The sequence below is a fragment of the Salmo trutta genome, chromosome 3 (assembly GCF_901001165.1).
Source record: "Salmo trutta chromosome 3, fSalTru1.1, whole genome shotgun sequence".
Lineage (NCBI taxonomy): Eukaryota > Metazoa > Chordata > Actinopteri > Salmoniformes > Salmonidae > Salmo > Salmo trutta.
In genome coordinates this window covers 41,965,951-41,984,207 of record NC_042959.1, presented here as the reverse complement: position 1 = coordinate 41,984,207, position 18,257 = coordinate 41,965,951, and the positions used below count along the sequence as shown (strand labels likewise).

Here is an 18,257-nt window from a genome sequence, read left to right as displayed (position 1 = left end):
TGGTCATCACAGACATCACCGGCAACAACGTTGTCTATGGGCACAAACCCACCGTCGCTGGACCAGACAGGACTGGCAAAAGTCATCTTTACTGACGAGTTGCGGTTTTGTCTCACTAGGGGTGATGGTCGGATTCGCGTTTATCGTCGAAGGAATGAGCATTACACCAATGCCTGTACTCTGGAGCGGGATCGATTTGGAGGTGGAGGTCTGGGGCGGTGTGTCACAGCATCATCGGACTGAGCTTGTTGTCAGGGAAGACATCCTCTGTGCGTTACAGGGAAGACATCATCCTCCCTCATGTGGTACTCTTCCTGCAGACTCATCCTGACATGACCCTCCAGCATGACAATGCCACCAGCCATACTGCTCATTCTGTGCGTGATTTCCTGCAAGACAGGAATGTCAGTGTTCTGCCATGGCCAGTGAAGAGCCCAGTTCTCAATCCCATTGAGCACGTTTGGGACCTGTTGGATCTGAGGGTGAGGGCTAGGGTCATTCCCCCCAGAAACTTTTTGCTGAGTATATATATTTATTTTATTTTACCTAATGTTGGCTGCTAGGCTAATGTCATTTTTTTTTCTCCAAATGCAGACAATGACCCAAAACACACTGCCGCCCGGGTTTGTATTGCAAATAAGCGCATAAACTGGGTCAAGACGCCTGCAGAGTAAATAGACCTACAACACTTTAACAGCAACATTTCTCAACACTAGTGAGACTCTCATTGCCTACGGTAGGCCTACAGTATATATAAAAATATTTGTTTAATCTCTTCATTTAGGTCTCCTGATTTAAACCCAATCAAACTTGTTTGGCATCAAGAGAAAACATTAATCCGTAACTCTGCCAAGCCTACAAGCAAAGATGAGCTGGTGAAGGCCATCAAGATGTTTTGGCCTGAGAAACTGACGATACAACATTGCAACAAATACATTGATCATCTCAGCAAGGGTTTACCCCTGGTCGTGGAGCAACTAAAATGTATTTTTAATGTAAAGTAGTTTTGAAAGAGTGCCACATTTTGAAAGAGTATTTTTACAATTATTTTATTAATGAAAGCATAAAGATGTTGATGAACAAATACTGTACATTATATGCTTTACCCAACATTTTGCGGTTGCATGAGGTTTGGAGTTAGAAATGTAAAACTTTAGAGTACTTAATACATTGCAAGTTGGAGGGATTTCTTTTCACACCTAGCCGAGCTCTTAGACTATCCTTTTGTAAATAAATAGGAGTATTAAGAGTCTATTGTCCTGCTAACAGCCCATCATAGAAACGTTGTTTGCAGATTTCACAACCTGCTACACTCGTGAAAAACAAGTGTTTGAAAACATGTTTCTACAGTGGTACAAATATATTATTGAGTTAGATTTTTTTTTTTTATACAAACACATCATTTTCAATGTTATACTAACAAGTGATTGCCATGGTGAATAATCCAATAATAATTGGTATGACATGGCTCTCGGAACTCATTAAGAGGCAGTTTCTAAATTAAAATACTTGCAGATCAATAAAATATCCCTGTAGATCTAATTACATTTAGAGGATTGGAGGATTCTAAATTAATATCTAAGGGGCTTTTATACAATTATAATGCAGGGTTAATAATAATAATAATAATACTAGTTGAATAACAGATCGGCTCTCGGAACTCATTATGAGGCGGTTTCTAGCTTAAAAAAGATCTGCAGAGCTGGGAAGGTTGTATCCCATATATACACACACACACACACACACACACACACACACACACACACACATACATACACTGCTCAAAAAAATAAAGGGAACACTTAAACAACACATCCTAGATCTGAATGAAAGAAATAATCTTATTAAATACTTTTTTCTTTACATAGTTGAATGTGCTGACAACAAAATCACACAAAAAGAATCAATGGAAATCCAATTTATCAACCCATGGAGGTCTGGATTTGGAGTCACACTCAAAATGAAAGTGGAAAACCACACTACAGGCTGATCCAACTTTGATGTAATGTCCTTAAAACAAGTCAAAATGAGGCTCAGTAGTGTGTGTGGCCTCCACGTGCCTGTATGACCTCCCTACAACGTCTGGGCATGCTCCTGATGAGGTGGCGGATGGTCTCCTGAGGGATCTCCTCCCAGACCTGGACTAAAGCATCCGCTAACTCCTTGACAGTCTGTGGTGCAACGTGGCGTTGGTGGATGGAGCGAGACATGTCCCAGATGTGCTCAATTGGATTCAGGTCTGGGGAACGGGCAGGCCAGTCCATAGCATCAATGCCTTCCTCTTGCAGGAACTGCTGACACACTCCAGCCACATGAGGTCTAGCATTGTCTTGCATTAGGAGGAACCCAGGGCCAACCGCACCAGCATATGGTCTCACAAGGGGTCTGAGGATCTCATCTCGGTACCTAATGGCAGTCAGGCTACCTCTGGCGAGCACATGGAGGGCTGTGCGGCCCCCCAAAGAAATGCCACCCCACACCATGACTGACCCACCGCCAAACCGGTCATGCTGGAGGATGTTGCAGGCAACAGAACGTTCTCCACGGCGTCTCCAGACAGTCACGTCTGTCACATGTGCTCAGTGTGAACCTGCTTTCATCTGTGAAGAGCACAGGGCGCCAGTGGCGAATTTGCCAATCTTGGTGTTCTCTGGCAAATGCCAAACGTCCTGCACAGTGTTGGGCTGTAAGCACAACCCCCACCTGTGGAATCGGGCCCTCATACCACCCTCATGGAGTCTGTTTCTGACCGTTTGAGCAGACACATGCACATTTGTGGCCTGCTGGAGGTCATTTTGCAGGGCTCTGGCAGTGCTCCTTCTTGCACAAAGGCGGAGGTAGCGGTCCTGCTGCTGGGTTGTTGCCCTCCTACGGCCTCCTCCACGTCTCCTGATGTACTGGCCTGTCTCCTGGTAGCGCCTCCATGCTCTGGACACTATGCTGACAGACACAGCAAACCTTCTTGCCACAGCTCGCATTGATGTGCCATCCTGGATGAGCTGCACTACCTGAGCCACTTGTGTGGGTTGTAGACTCCGTCTCATGCTACCACTAGAGTGAAAGCACCGCCAGCATTCAAAAGTGACCAAAACATCAGCCAGGAAGCATAGGAACTGAGAAGTGGTCTGTGGTCCCCACCTGCAGAACCACTCCTTTATTGGGGGTGTCTTGCTAATTGCCTATAATTTCCACCTGTTGTCTATTCCATTTGCACAACAGCATGTGAAATTTATTGTCAATCAGTGTTGCTTCCTAAGTGGACAGTTTTTTTTCTTCACAGAAGTGTGATTGACTTGGAGTTACATTGTGTTGTTTAAGTGTTCCCTTTATTTTTTGAGCAGTATATATATATATATATATATATATATATATATATATATATATATATATATATATATATATATATATATATATATATACACATACATATACACACACATACACACACACATCACATTCAATTGGTTGCAAGAATTGTGTAAATGGACATTTTTTTCATTTTCAAATAACCGAATGTGAGCGTTTGTAATCTGAAAAAAGGACATTCTTGAACATTGGGTGAGACATGGAAGTGGTGTACTGAGGACAGGAGGAATTACTACTGTTACTACTGATTACAGGAGGAATTACTGCTGAGGACAGGAGGAATTACTGCTGAGGACAGGAGGAATTACTACTGAGGACAGGAGGAATTACTACTGAGGACAGGAGGAATTACTACTGTTACTACTGAGGACAGGAGGCATTACTACTGAGGACAGGAGGCATTACTACTACTGACGACAGGCTGCAGAGACAACATTTTTATGTTTTGAAGCTCGTTTCCTACATTGCAGTCCCCGTCAAGGTGACGATAGCTTTGTCCCTGTTCTAGGATGAGGAACCTGGCTGCTGAGGTGAGTTTGATAGAAGATCTAATGGACCCCTCTCTGCAGCACGGAGAACTGGGACACATGTTCACCACACTCAAGGTAACACTCAGTAGTACTTTTCCCGCAGCTGAAGCAATCAAAACTATTTCGTCTTCAAGAACATTTTCATTTTCTAGTTCGGGAATGTGGATTTATTGATTTAGCTTTTCTGAATTTGTTATGAGGGATCCGTTGCTTGACTTATTTTCTCGGGCGTGTCCTTGTCCAGGCTTGCTGTTTTCAGATTCAACAGGAGAAGACGACATAAGGAAGAGGATGTGTGTACTGCCTTCCACAACGGAGATCGACGGAGGGTCCCTATTTTTCATACCGTCGACTCCAGACGACCAGATAATCCGTCTATAGATGGATTATCCCGGGCTAAAGACATGATTCTTGTTTTTTAACCATTATTTATACAGGGAAGTCTCATTGAGACCGACGTCTCTTTTGCAAGGGGAACCCTGCTTCACAAAAAGTAGCAAAACCAATACAAAGTACACAAAAAGGAATTTGTGAAACAATTATAACAATCAAAAGGCCGGCGCATGAGAAATACAATTAGAACAATTGTATACTAAATGTTTAAGAGATACAGTGAATAGAGAGTTCTAGATTTCAGGTACTGCTGCCTCATGACAAAGGGAACTTTCATGCAACCACCCTGAGAAGATTGCAGAATCACAATTTTTTTTTTTCATCCTGAATATCTTTAATCCTGATTGACTATCTTTAATCCTATGAAATATATTCACCCCACCCAGTACTGTAATCAAAACTTACCAGAAAGCATGTAGTCCTTGGCTCAGGCAGTGTTGTAGTTTGGGCTCAATAGCATCTCATTAGTGTGTAAGATCTTGAGAATCATCTGTACATGTGATGGAAGACTGCACTGCACATGCAGTACGGGGGGGAAAAAAATGTATGAAATGTATGCATTCACTACTGTAAGTCGCTCTGGATAAGAGCGTCTGCTAAATGACTAAAATGTAAAAATGTAAAAAATGTGTTGGAGGGCCAGTAGGACTCACTCTTTTCTCAGGTCAAAAAAATTATCCCAATGGCCCTGTGTAGGGTGCTGTCTTTCGCATGGGACGTGAAATGGGTGTCCTAACTCTCTGTCGTCACTAAATATCCCATGGCACTTATCGTAAGAGTAGGGGTGTTAACCCCGGTGTCCTGGCTAAATTCTCAAGTTGTCCCTCAAAAAATCACGGTCACCTAATCATCCCCAGCTTACAATTGGCTCATTCATCCCCTTCCTCTCCACTGTAACTATTCCCCAGGTCGTTGTAAATGAGAATGTGTTCAGTCAACTTACCTGGTAAAATAACAGTAAAATAAAATAAATTCTTACTAATTTGCTGGAGAACCAGTTCGGAAATAAGTATAAGTTTTGTATGACTGACGCCTTTAGTGAGAGGTCTAATGCTTTCATATTCATTATATAAATAGGCCCTTTTAATTTTGTCTGGCTTGCGATTCCAAAAAAAAAAGAATATTTTTGCTCATACAATTTAAACAGGTTGCTAGGTGTAGGCAAAACCATAAGCAAATAGGTAAACAGTGATATGACTAAAGAGTTAATCAGGGTGATTTTTCCACAAATAGACAGGTATTTTCCTTTCCATGGTAGCAAGATCTTAACAATTTTTGCTAACTTTCTATAAAAATGTATTGGAGTGAGATCATTTCTTTCTTTCAGGATATGTATTCTGATTATGTCCACATCACCATCAGTCCATTTTATTGGTAAACTACATGTTAACGTAAAAGTTAAAAAATGTTGTGCTCCAATACATAATATAGTAAGTAAAACTAAATAAATCTTGCAACACGCATCTGATTATTCATTATGAATAGGATTTATTTGATTTATTTTATTCTTCATTGTAACCACAATGTCACAAATAATTGAAGGACTCCGTGTTTCAGAAACTCACTTTATATTGAGGGGCGATCACTCTCACACTAGTAAATAAATCCAGTTTGTTATTTAGAAAGCCCACCATGCCTATTTTTCGATAATTGTTAGTCCACAAGTGTAATTCCCCCATTGTATTTACCAAAGTCTCTCAACTCCATGACCACCGGAAGCATTTTTATTGTAGTTGCCTGATGCCGGACTCTAGTGCCAGAGAAGACAGACTCTCGGATTGAAAACACCTCCATTAATTTACGAAAAGATAGTAAATTTGTGCTACAGTTTAGACTACCGATAGATCAGCATTCTAACTCCCCCTTGTGATAGTGTAGTGCAATGACAGAACGAGCAATCTGCCACCATCTACCACAAACGGTTGCGGCATAAGCTCAAAACATTTAAAAGAAAAACCACTGTAGTGATCACAATATAATAGCCATATCTAGGAAAACCAAAGTTCCAAAGGCTGGGCCTAATATAGTGTATAAGAGGTCATTTAACAAGTTTTGTAGTGATTCTTATGTTGATGATGTAAATAATATTTGCTGGTCTGTGGTGTGTAATGAGGAGCAACCAGACGCTGCACTTGACATTGCTTATTCCAATTACTAATAACCATTCACCCATTGAGAAAATGACTGTAAAACTGTTAAATCCCCTCAAATGGATGGTTGAGAGGGATGAGGCAAAAGGTATGGCAAATAGGTCTGGCAGCCCAATCGATTGGCAAACGTACTGCAAATGAAGATAGCATGTGACTAAACAAAAAATAACCAAAAAAAAACTATACTATGAAACAAAAAAATATATATAAAAGACTCATAGTAAAAAGCTTGACATTTTGGGTGCTCCATCATTCATTGAATCAGATAGTTCATTCATCAAAAAAACACACTGATATTGACAACTACTTGACTTTTTCGTTGGCAAGATAAGCAAACTTAGGCATGACGTGCCAGCAACAAACGCTGACACAACATATCCAAGTTTATCTGACGAAATTATGAAAGACAAGCACTGAGTGTGGAAGAGGTGAAAAAATTATTGACAAGCCACCGGGGTCTGACAATCTGGATGGAAAATGACTGAGGATAATAAGCCTACTAGAAAGTGTGTGACCTGAGAGCTGGAAAGAAGCATAAGTCATTCCGCTACCTAAGAGTAGTAAAGCCCCCTTTACTGGCTCAAATAGCGGACCAATCAGCCTGTTACCAACACTTAGTAAACTTGTGTTTGAACAGATACAATGCTATTTTACAGTAAATAAATTGACAGACTTTAAGCACACTTATAGGGAAGGACATTCAACAAGCACAGCACTTACACAAATTACTGATGATAGGCTGAGAGGGAGAAGTCTGTCCATAATAAAGCACTGCTCTGCCTTCTTAACAACACTATCAACAAGGCAAGTCCTATAGGCCCTAGTTTTGTCGCACTTTGACTACTGTTCAGTAGTGTGGTCAGGTGCCACAAAGAGGGATTTAGGAAAATTGCAGTTGGCTCAGAACAGGGAAGCTATATAACTTTTTGAGGATCTGGGGGCCCATGCCAAATATTTTCAGTCTCCTGAGGGGGAAAAGGTTTGTCGTGCCCTCTTCACGACTGTCTTGGTATGTTTGGACCATGATAGTTCGTTGGTGATGTGGACACTAAGGAACTTGAAACTCTTGACCCACTCCACTACAGCCCCGTCGATGTTGATGGGGCTTGTTTGGCCCGCCTTTTCCTTTTCCACATCAGGTTACTGATGCAGGCAGTAGAATCAGATTGAAAAAAAACCAGGTAGAAATACACACTATGGAACAGCGGGGACTGTGAAGAGACACACACAAAAGGTACATACGCATAAATTGTAATACAACTGACTAGGTATCCCCCTTTCACTTTCCTTTTAATATTGTTGTATGGTGGTATTATACATTTTGTATTGTTGATATGTAGTGGTGTAATAATGTTATATGATTTACTGTTTTATCTTTTGTTTTATATGTAAGTGCTTTAATGTGTTTGGACCCCAGGAAGAGTAGCTGCTGCCTTGGCACCAGCTAATGGGGATCCATAATAAATACAAAATTAGGTGTTGGCTTAAATCGCTAGCTATCTTCAACCTAGCCTGCACTCTTAAAAATGCTTGGTTGTTTGCTGGGTTGCAGGAATTTGGGTCACTTAGTTGGGTTGTTTTCATTAAAAAGAGACAGTTTGGGTTGTTGATGCTGCTGAGTTATTGATGCTGGGTTATTAAGATATGACCCAGCGGGTCAGATAAGAATACTGGGGGTGTGGCTTAGTAAGAGTGTGGCTTTCAGATAGTTATTGTTGGCCACCCGTGAGAGCAAATGTCATTCCTGTTAATCTGTTCTGTTGTCATCATTTGTTAAGGTTGAACACGACAGTTTTGTAGCTTCAATGAGGATTACAGATGTGTATGAGTTCCTTAACTTCTTGGGGCTATGTGGGACGTTAGCGTGCCACCCGTGGCGCACCCTATCAACAGCAGGTGCATTTCAAGAGCGGCAAATTTGAAACCAAATAAATGTCAAAATTCAAATTTCTCAAACATACAACTAACTTACAGCCTTTGAAAGATAAACATCTCCTTAATCTAACCACGTTTTCCGATTTCAAAAAGGTTTTACGGGGAAAGCATAAAGTTAGGTTGTTAGGAGAGTACATTGACAATAGCTGTGTGTAGTGTATTGTCGATTCAAAGACAGGCGTCACCAAAACCATAAAATCAGCTAAAATTATGCACTAACCTTTTACAATCTCCATCAGATGACACTCCTAGGACATTATGTTAGACAATGCATGCATTTTTAGTTCTATCAAGTTCATATTTATATCTAAAAACAGCATTTTACTATGGCGTTGATGTTCAGGAAATCGTTTCCCTCCAATACCGGCAGTCAAGTCATGACAACAAAATAATTAATTAATATTAGAAAAAATTGGTAAAATATTATATTGTCATTCAAAGAATTAGAGATTTACATCTCTTGAACGCAATGGACTTGCCAGATTTAAAATTAACCTTACTGGGAAATCACACTTTGCAATAATCTGAGCACTGCGCCAGAAAAATACGCATTGCGATACAGACTAACCGCCATGTTGGAGAGATCTAAAATCGAAAATACTATGTAAATAATCCATTACCTTTGATTCTCTTCATCAGATGTCACTTCCAAAGAATCCCAGGTCCATAACGAATGTAGTTTTGTTCAAAAAAGCTCATCATTTATGTCCAAAAACCTATGTGTTGTAGCACATGATCTAAGCCAGCCGGACTTCACTTCACTTCAAGAACGGAAAAAATATATTTACGTTCGTTCAAACATGTCAAACGTTGTATCGCATAAATCATTAGGGCCTTTTTTAACCAGAACATGAATAAAATTCAAGGCGGACCATTGGGTTCTCTTTTAAAACGTTTCGGAATGAGAGTACCCACCATCAACTCGCGCGCCAGGTCTCTAATGGGCCATCACGTTCCATGGCTCTTCTTCAGTCAGATCTCACTGTAGAAGACTCAAAACACTTTGTAAAGGCTGGGGACATCTTGTGGAAGCAATAGGAAGTGCCAAAATATTCCTCAGCCCCTTTGTTTTTCAATGGTATAGGCTTAAAGTCAATTCAACACATCAGGTATCCACTTCCTGTCAGAATCTGTCTCAGGGTTTTGCCTGCCAAATGAGTTCTGTTATACTCACAGACACCATTCAAACAGTTTTTGAAACTTTAGGGTGTTTTCTATCCATATATAATAAGTATATGCATATTGTAGTTACTGGGTAGGATTAGTAACCAGATTAAATCGGGTAAATTTTTTTATCCAGACGTGAAAATACTGCCCCCTATACCCTAACAGGTTAAGAGCCTATGCAAACCCCAATGTTGGAATTGTTACCACTTTTTTACTATATAAAGAGGTAATTGCATTCGGATGACTGTCACGGCTCTATATGTAATCAGCAATGTTAATATTATATTAGAATACGTCCCCATGTGAAAGGTTCCCCATGTGTGACAATTTTTAGAACCCCAAAAGCTTCTTCCAGGCTCCTTGACTTCTAAAAGTGTACATGAACTCTCTACCCCCTTTCCTCTGTATGAAGGGTATATAAGCCCAATAAGGTGATCTGGCATGAAGGGAGTGTAGATTCTCTGTGACCATTGGGAGAGCCTTGGAATTGGTATAGGGACCGCCTGACTGACTGTAACTACTGTATACCCTTGGTGCCTGAATGGCCTTGGCTGGCAGAGCCCCCTAGGGACTTAGGGCTGGGCCTTGTGATCGTGCACTGTGCCTCCATTGCCCTGCCTGCTCCCAGCGCTGGAGTCAAAACAAAGCCCTAATCCCAGACGTTGGTAAAGTCAAACGCTTCAGTCTAATCCTGCCGCTTATTAACCCGGTTGTGTGAACTGGTCACGCTGCACTGCCTCTAGAATTTCTCCACAGGGCCGGAAAAAGCCACCACCACTGGAGGAAAAGGGGGGTGAGCTGCTTTGCTGATGGGCCCAAAACTAGAATACACCCATTTATCAGACTTCCGCCTAAAAGACTCTACAATAACAACGGTAACCTGCGATACCAAGCTAACCAGAGGTATCAAAAAGAGCAATGATGCAAAGTCCTGTAGGAATCCATTACCTTACTGATGATCCACAAGAGGTTGCTCCGAATGCTGGCCCAGATTTAGATTTGCAAAGAAAAGCTCTCTGAATATTGTAACAGAACATTTCTATCTCTAATCATCTGCACCTGTGTCCAATTATCCCTAAGTAATTGTCAGTGCCAGGTAGCGGGGTGATCCTGTAATGGCAGTTTGGACTGATAATGGGTCTTCCTTGGTGTATGATTGGGACTGCTGCAGCTTTATTTGGGCAGGAGAGGAGCAGTGGAGCAAGAAAACAGGAACAGAGGATGTGGTCTGGAATAAAGCCCTGCTGGATCAGGATCCGGATCTTCCTCTATAGAGGATCCTATTAGTCACAGGGTTTAATGAGTCTCCACTGATTTGGAATAACAGAGAGGAAAAGGAGTAGATAGAGGAGAAGAATGGAGGGATGAGGAGAGAGGGAATGGAGAATAAGGCTAGGGATGAGGAGGGTAAGGCCAGTAGCAGAGGGATGAAAAGAGAAACAGGGAGAGGGAAAGGACAGAGAATGGAGGGAGGGATAATGTGGGAGGGAAAAGAGAAGGAGCCCACTTGTCTCTTTGTTGTCTATCTGAGTAATACCAGCTAATCACAGATTTACTAGCTGGAAGTAATGCGCACAAGTAATTCCCTGTCCCTGACACCCTTTGTATGCTGTGCATCAAATCAAAGCACTCGACACGTTCAGTTACATGGTTTCCAGTTAGGGACCATGCCAATCCAGGCATTCTCTTCCAACAAGCACATTTCACACCACAAATATTTTCACATGGGGTACAAGCCTAAAGGAGGTAATTTCCCCTGCTCTTTCAAACCTGGCATACATTATGGGAGACATACAGTGCCTTCGGAAAGTATTCAGTCCACTTGACTTTTTCTACATTGTTAGGTTGCAGCCTTGTTCTAAAATTGATTAAATCGTTTTTTCCCCTCATCAATCTACACAATAACCCATAATGACAAAGCAAAAACAGGTTTTATAAATGTTTGTAAATTTATAAAACAAAAAAATATTATTTACATAAGTATTTAGACCCTTTACTCAGTACTTTGTTGAAGGACCTTTGGCAGTGATTACAACCTTGAGACTTCTTGGTATAATGCTACAAGCTTAAGATTTGATACCTGTATTTGGGGAGTTTCTCCCATTCCTCTCTGCAGATCCTGTCAAGCTCTGTCAGGTTGGATGGCGAGCGTTGCTGCACAACTATTTTCAGGTCTCTCCAGAGATTTTAGATCAGGTTCAAGTCCCGAAGCCACTCCTGCATTGTCTTGGCTGTGTGTTTAGGGTCATCGTCCTGTTGGAAGGTAAACCTTCACCCCAGTCTGAGGTCCTGAGCGCTCTGGAGCAGGTTTTCATCAAGGATCTCTCTGTACTTTGCTCCGTTCATCTTTGCCTCGATCCTGACTAGTCTCCCAGTCCCTGCCGCTGAAAAACATCCCCACAGCATGATGGTGCCACCACCATGCTTCACTGTAGGGATTGTGCCAGGTTTCCTCCAGACGTGACGCTTGGCATACAAGCAAAAGAGTTCAATCATGGTTTCATCAGACCAGAGAATGTGGTTTCTCATGGCCAGAGTCTTTAGGTGCCTTTTGGCAAACTCCAAATGGGCTGTCATGTGCCTTTTACTGAGGAGTGGCTTCAGTCTGGCCACTCTACCATAAAAGCCTAATTGGTGGAGTGCTGCAGAGATTGTTATCTTTTCAGAGGAACTCTGGAGCTCTGTCAGAGTGACCATTGGCTCAGTTTGGCTGGGGGCGGCCAGCTCTAGGAATAGTGTTGGGGGTTCCAAACGTTTTCCATTTAAGAATGATGGAGGCCATTCTTGGGGACCTTTAATGCTGCAGAAATGTTTTGGTACCCTTCTAGAGATGTGTGCCTCGACACAATCTTGTCTCGGAGCTCTAGGACAACTCCTTTGACCTCATGGCTTGGTTTTTGCTCTGACATGCACTGTCAACTCTGGGACCTTATATAGACAGGTGTGTGCCTTTTCAAATCATGTCCAATCAATTGAATTTACCACAGGTGGACTCCAATCAAGTTGTAGAAACATCTCAAGGATGTTCAATGGAAACAGGATGTACCTGAGCTCAATTTCGAGTCTCATAGCAAAGGATGTGATTACTTCCGTTTAATACATTTTCAAACATTTCTAAAAACCTGTTTACACTTTGTCATTATGGGGTATTGTGTGTAGATTGCTGAGTATTTTGTTTTATTTAATCCATTTTAGAATAAGGCTGTAACGTAACAAAAATTTTGAAAAAGTCAAGTCGTCTGAATACTTTCCGAAGGCATTGTATTCAGCCAGTCTTGTGGAGGACAATGGAAGTTAGACAAATACTACATTTTCATTAAACTAACACATATTTGGCGTTACATATTGAATTCCAAATTGCCCTGTGGATCGGTAAGTAATTGGCCAAAATTTCTACCAAGCCAATTAGCAACTGAAGCAATTATCATATAAGTCGTTATCAAAAAAACATCTCAATAAGGTGCAGAGCGTTCGATTTGCCTGCTGGGGGCAAGGAGACCCCCAGCTCCTCTTAAACCGTTGACAACTGTGTGCCATTTTCAAAGGATTTTTAAATAAATGTTAACTATTTAGTTGTAACATCATCACCTCTTGACAAGCATAGTCAGAACACCACATTTCAAATTATTTCATGAAAAACAATCAGTAATGATCAGTAAACATCAATTGATCATGTTTTTTCAGATATGTGATGGTAGCCTCATGATATCTCTCAATATTGGCCACCATTAATTGGATATATGAGTGATATAAAACAAATGTAAGCTTTAACAGACAACTATGATTGGTTTAGGTTAATTTCCCATCCTTTGTGGGTTCTGCCTGTCAAGCAGCAGAAGGGTGCATTTTCCAATGTACTGTTAGCTGATATTATAATGTTTAGTTTGCAAGCTACCGGTAGAAACTTTACACAGTTGGCTAAACATAGTGGTAAGTAGACCTAGTGTACTTTTTCTCCAACCAACATAGTGAAGTTAGCTAACATTATACCCTTTTCAACATTGTTTTTAAGAGTGTTTAATCACGATTGCTGCAGACAGCCATGATAGGCTAAAGTTGAAGTCGGAAGTTTACATACAGTTGAAATAGGAAGTTTACATACACGTAGTTTGGAGTCATTAAACTTCCGACCTCAACTGTACATACCTCTTGCTTCTGGACAAGCTAAACACCTTCTTTGCCCGCTTTGAGGATAACACAGTGCCACCGACACGGCCCGCTACCAAGGACCGTGAGCTCTCCTTCTCCGTGGCCGACGTGAGTAAGACATTTAAAAGTGTTAAACGTCGAAAGGCTGCCGGCCCAGAAGGCAACCCTAGCCGCATCCACAGAGCATTCGCAAACCAGCTGGCTGGAGTGTTTATGGATATATTCAATCTCTCCCTATCCAAGTCTACTGTCCCCACATGCTTCAAGATGTCCACCTTTGTTCCTGTACCCAAGAAAGCAAAGGTAATGAAACGAAATGACTATCGCCCTGTAGCACTCACTTCTGTCGTCATGAAGTGCTTTGAGAGACTAGTCAAGGATCAAATCACCTCTACCTTACCTGACACACTAGACCCACTTCAATTTGCTTACTGCCACAATAGACCAACAGACGATGCAATCGCCATCGCACTGCACACTGCCTTATCCCATCTAGACTAGAGGAATACCTACAGTTGAAGTCGAAAGTTTACATGCACTTAGGTTGGAGTCATTAACCTCGTTTTTCAACCACTCCACAAACTTCTTGTTAACAAACAATTGTTTTGGCAAGTCGGATAGGACATCACTTTGTGCATGACACAAGTAATCTTTCCAACTATTATTTTTCAGACAGATTATTTCACTGTATCACAATTCCAGTGGGTCAGAAGTTTACATACACTAAGTTGACTGTGCATTTAAACAGCTTGGGAAATTACAGAAAATGATGTCATGGCTTTTGAAGTTTCTGATAGGCTAATTGACATAATTTGAGTCAATTGGAGGTGTACCTGTGGATGTATTTCAAGGCCTACCTTCAAACTCAGTGCCTCTTGGCTTGACGTCATGGGAAAATCAAAATAAACCAGCCAAGACCTCAGAAAAAAATTGTAGACCTCCACAAGTCTGGTTCATCCTTGGGAGCAATTTCCAAATGCCTGAAGGTACCACATTCGTTAGTACAAGCAATAGTACGTAAGTATAAACACCATGGGACAACGCAGCCATCATACCGCTCAGGAAGGAGAGCGTTCTGTCTCCTAGAGATGAACGTATTTCGGTGCGAAAAGTGCAAATCATCCCAGAACAACAGCAAAGGACCTTGTGATGATAATGGAGGAAACAGGTACAAAAGTATCTATATCCACAGTAAAACGAGTCTTTTATCGACATAACCTGAAAGGCCTCTCAACAAGGAACTGCTCCAAAACCGCCATAAAAAAGACAGACTACGGTTTGCAACTGTACATGGGGACAAAGATCATACTTTTTGGAGATATGTCTTCTGGTCTGATGAAACAAAAATAGAACTGTTTGGCCATAATGACCATCATTATGTTTGGAGGAAAAAGGGGGAGGCTTGCAAGTCGAAGAACACCATCCCAACCGTGAAGCACGGGGGTGGCAGCATCATGTTGTGGGGGTGCTTTGCTGCAGGAGGGACTGGTCCACTTCACAAAATAGATGGCATCATGAGGGAGGAATATTATGTGCATATATTGAAGCAACATCTCAAGACATCAGTCAGGAAGTTAAAGCTTGGTTGCAAATGGGTCTTCCAAATGGAAAATGACCCCAAGCATACTTCCAAAGTTGGGGCAAAATGGCTTAAGGACAACAAAGTCAAGGTATTGGAGTGGCCATTACAAAGCCCTGACCTCAATACTATAGAAAGTTTGTGGGCAGAACTGAAAAAGCGTGTGTGAGCAAGGAGGCCTACAAACCTGACTCAGTTACACCAGCTCTGTCAGGACGAATGGGCCAAAATTCACCCAACTTATTGTGGGAAGTTTGTGGAAGGCTACCTAAAACGTTTGACCCAAGTTAAACAATTTAAAGGCAATGCTACCAAACACTAATTGAATGTATTGTATGTAAACTTCTGACCCACAGGGAATGTGATGAAAGAATTAAAAGCTGAAATAAATCACTCGATACTATTATTCTGACATTTCACATTCTTCAAATAAATTGGTGATCCTAACTGACCTAAGACAGGGAATGTTAACTAGGATTAAATGTCAGGAATTGTGAAAAACTGAGTTTAAATGTATTTGGCTAAGGTGTATGAAAACTTCGGACTTCAACTGTATATTTATTGATGGACCACGTCAAATTGGTTCGCTAGCTCAGAACAGATCACTTCAATATGGCTAGTTAACAAACTAACTTTCAGGGGATAAACTAGATGGCTATATACAAATATTGTTTGATTTGCTTGCCATCTATAGTGGTGATGACAGCAGTCCGACAGAAAACCATACATTTTTTAAACAACATCAGTTGTTAAACCATATTTCTCTGCTTCTTTTCTCTTTCATGACATACAAGCAGTTGTTTGCATCATTTCTTGTTTTGTTCTTTTTTTTGTGCTTTTAAATTATATTATTAGGCTTTATTATTATTAGCATACATTGTAAATTACATCACATTTAATATATATAAATAAAAAGTCAATAACTTCCCATTATTCTAGGTATGGCTGACTTGAATAGATTCTCCAATATCTTGCATTTGTTCCCAGATTTGCTTTGTTCTGCCACACTCCAATAATAAGTATTGAAGTGTTTCTTAATCAGTGCATGATGGCATTGGGCATTTTTTTGTTTTAATATAACATCTCCATTGGACACCTGCTCTCACCGGGAGCCGTCACACTGAGATTAGCCACGCCGTGTCTCTTACATTTTCTGAAAAGTGATTTGCCCATGACAAGCACTTTCCAAAATCCTAATCTCTGATGAAGCAAGCTAAATGACAAGTTGCTTAGCTAGCTAGCTATATGTCAAATGGATAGGCCACCCTCACGTATCTGAATACAGTACATGATCAATTGATGTTTACTGATCATCAAAAGCATGTGTTACTTGTTGTATAACTCTGATCATAGAGCTAAATGTGGAATAATCGGAAATGTATAGTTCTGACTTTGCTCTTCAAGAAGTGATGGTGGAAAAACCAAATAGTTATAACATTTATTTAAAAATCCCTTGAAAACCGCAGGTAGTTGTAAATGGTTTTAAACGAGCTGGGGGTCTCCCAGCAGCCAAATTGAGTGCTCTAAACCGTATTGTGATAATGACCTATTGCTTACCTACCCATACTCTCAGATCACCTAGGGGCTTGTGGTTGATCTATAAATCAGCCACAGCCTTCTTCAAGTCCTGTACTCACCCCTCTGAAGTTGCTCATGGCCTGGAAGTAGACGAGGTAGCTCTTGCGGGGGTCCAGCGGGGTGTTCCAGTAGCCATTGTAGGTGTGGTTGTCCCCCACGGTGAAGGGGCTGGCTTCAGGCAGGCTGCTGGGAAGCAGCTCGGCCGTGTAGTAGTGGGGGGTCCCTCTGGCCTGGGCCTCCCCATGGGACATGGGCAGAGGGTAACAGTCCTGAACCCCCAGTTCCCTCTTCACCTTCCAGCCACTCTCCTCCTTTACCACAACCTGGTACGTACTGGTGGAGAGAGAGCACAATACAAGATGTTGGTATACATTATTGTAAGATGTTTCATTAAGTTTGGTCATATAGGGGCATTGGCAAATAATATGTATGTGCTGTAAATGTGACATCAAAATGTCTATAAATCGTATATAAAATCAAAGTTTATTTGTCAAGTGTGCCGAATAAAACAGGTGTAGACCTTATAGTGAAATGCTTACTTACAGGCTCTAACCAATAGTGCAAAAAAGGTATTATGTGAACAATAGGTAAGTAAAGAAATAAAACAACAGTAAATAGACAGGCTATATACAGTAGCGAGGCTATAAAAGTAGCGAGGCTACATACAGACACCGGTTAGTCAGGCTGATTGAGGTAGTATGTACATGTAGATATGGTTAAAGTGACTATGCATATATGATTGAGAGTAGCAGTAGCGTAAAAGAGGGGTTGACGGGTGGTGGGTGGCAGGACACAATGCAGATAGCCCAGTTAGCCAATGTGCGGGAGCACTGGTTGGTTGGCCCAATTGAGGTAGTATGTACATGAATGTATAGTTAAAGTGACTATGCATATATGATGGAGAGTAGCAGTAGCGTAAAAGAGGGGTTGACAGGTGGTGGGTGGCAGGACACAATGCAGATAGCCCAGTTAGCCAATGTGCGGGAGCACTGGTTGGTTGGCCCAATTGAGGTAGTATGTACATGAATGTATAGTTAAAGTGACTATGTATATATGATAAACAGAGAGTAGCAGCAGCGTAAAAAGAGGAGTTGGAGGGTTGGGGGGGGCAACCAATGCAAATATTTATGTACATGTCTGTGTGTGTCTGTTGCGTTCTCACCTGATGGGTGATCCCCTGCCCAGGGCGGGGCGAAGCAACACAGTGATCGTGCTCTCTGTTTCACTCAGAGGGGACAGCATGTCTCCATGGTCAAACATTGGAGCTGAGGAGACAGAGCACAGGAGTACAGACAAAATTATATTATATAGCAATTAGACTGACCTTGTGATAAACAAGATAATATACATACACACATACACAAACACACATGCTCACACACACACATACTCTCACAACACACACTCACA

General features: G+C 41.4%; 1 long non-coding RNA gene and 1 pseudogene across 1 annotated transcript; one reads left to right on the top strand and one right to left on the bottom strand.

The window, feature by feature from the left end:
• LOC115165376 (receptor-type tyrosine-protein phosphatase U-like) overlaps positions 1-18,257 on the bottom strand; it is a 282,163-nt pseudogene that overhangs the window by 61,760 nt on the left and 202,146 nt on the right.
• LOC115175327 (uncharacterized) lies at positions 3,881-4,419 on the top strand. The gene is made up of 2 exons (XR_003872022.1): positions 3,881-3,971; positions 4,141-4,419. It is a non-coding gene; the product is annotated as an uncharacterized LOC115175327 (long non-coding RNA).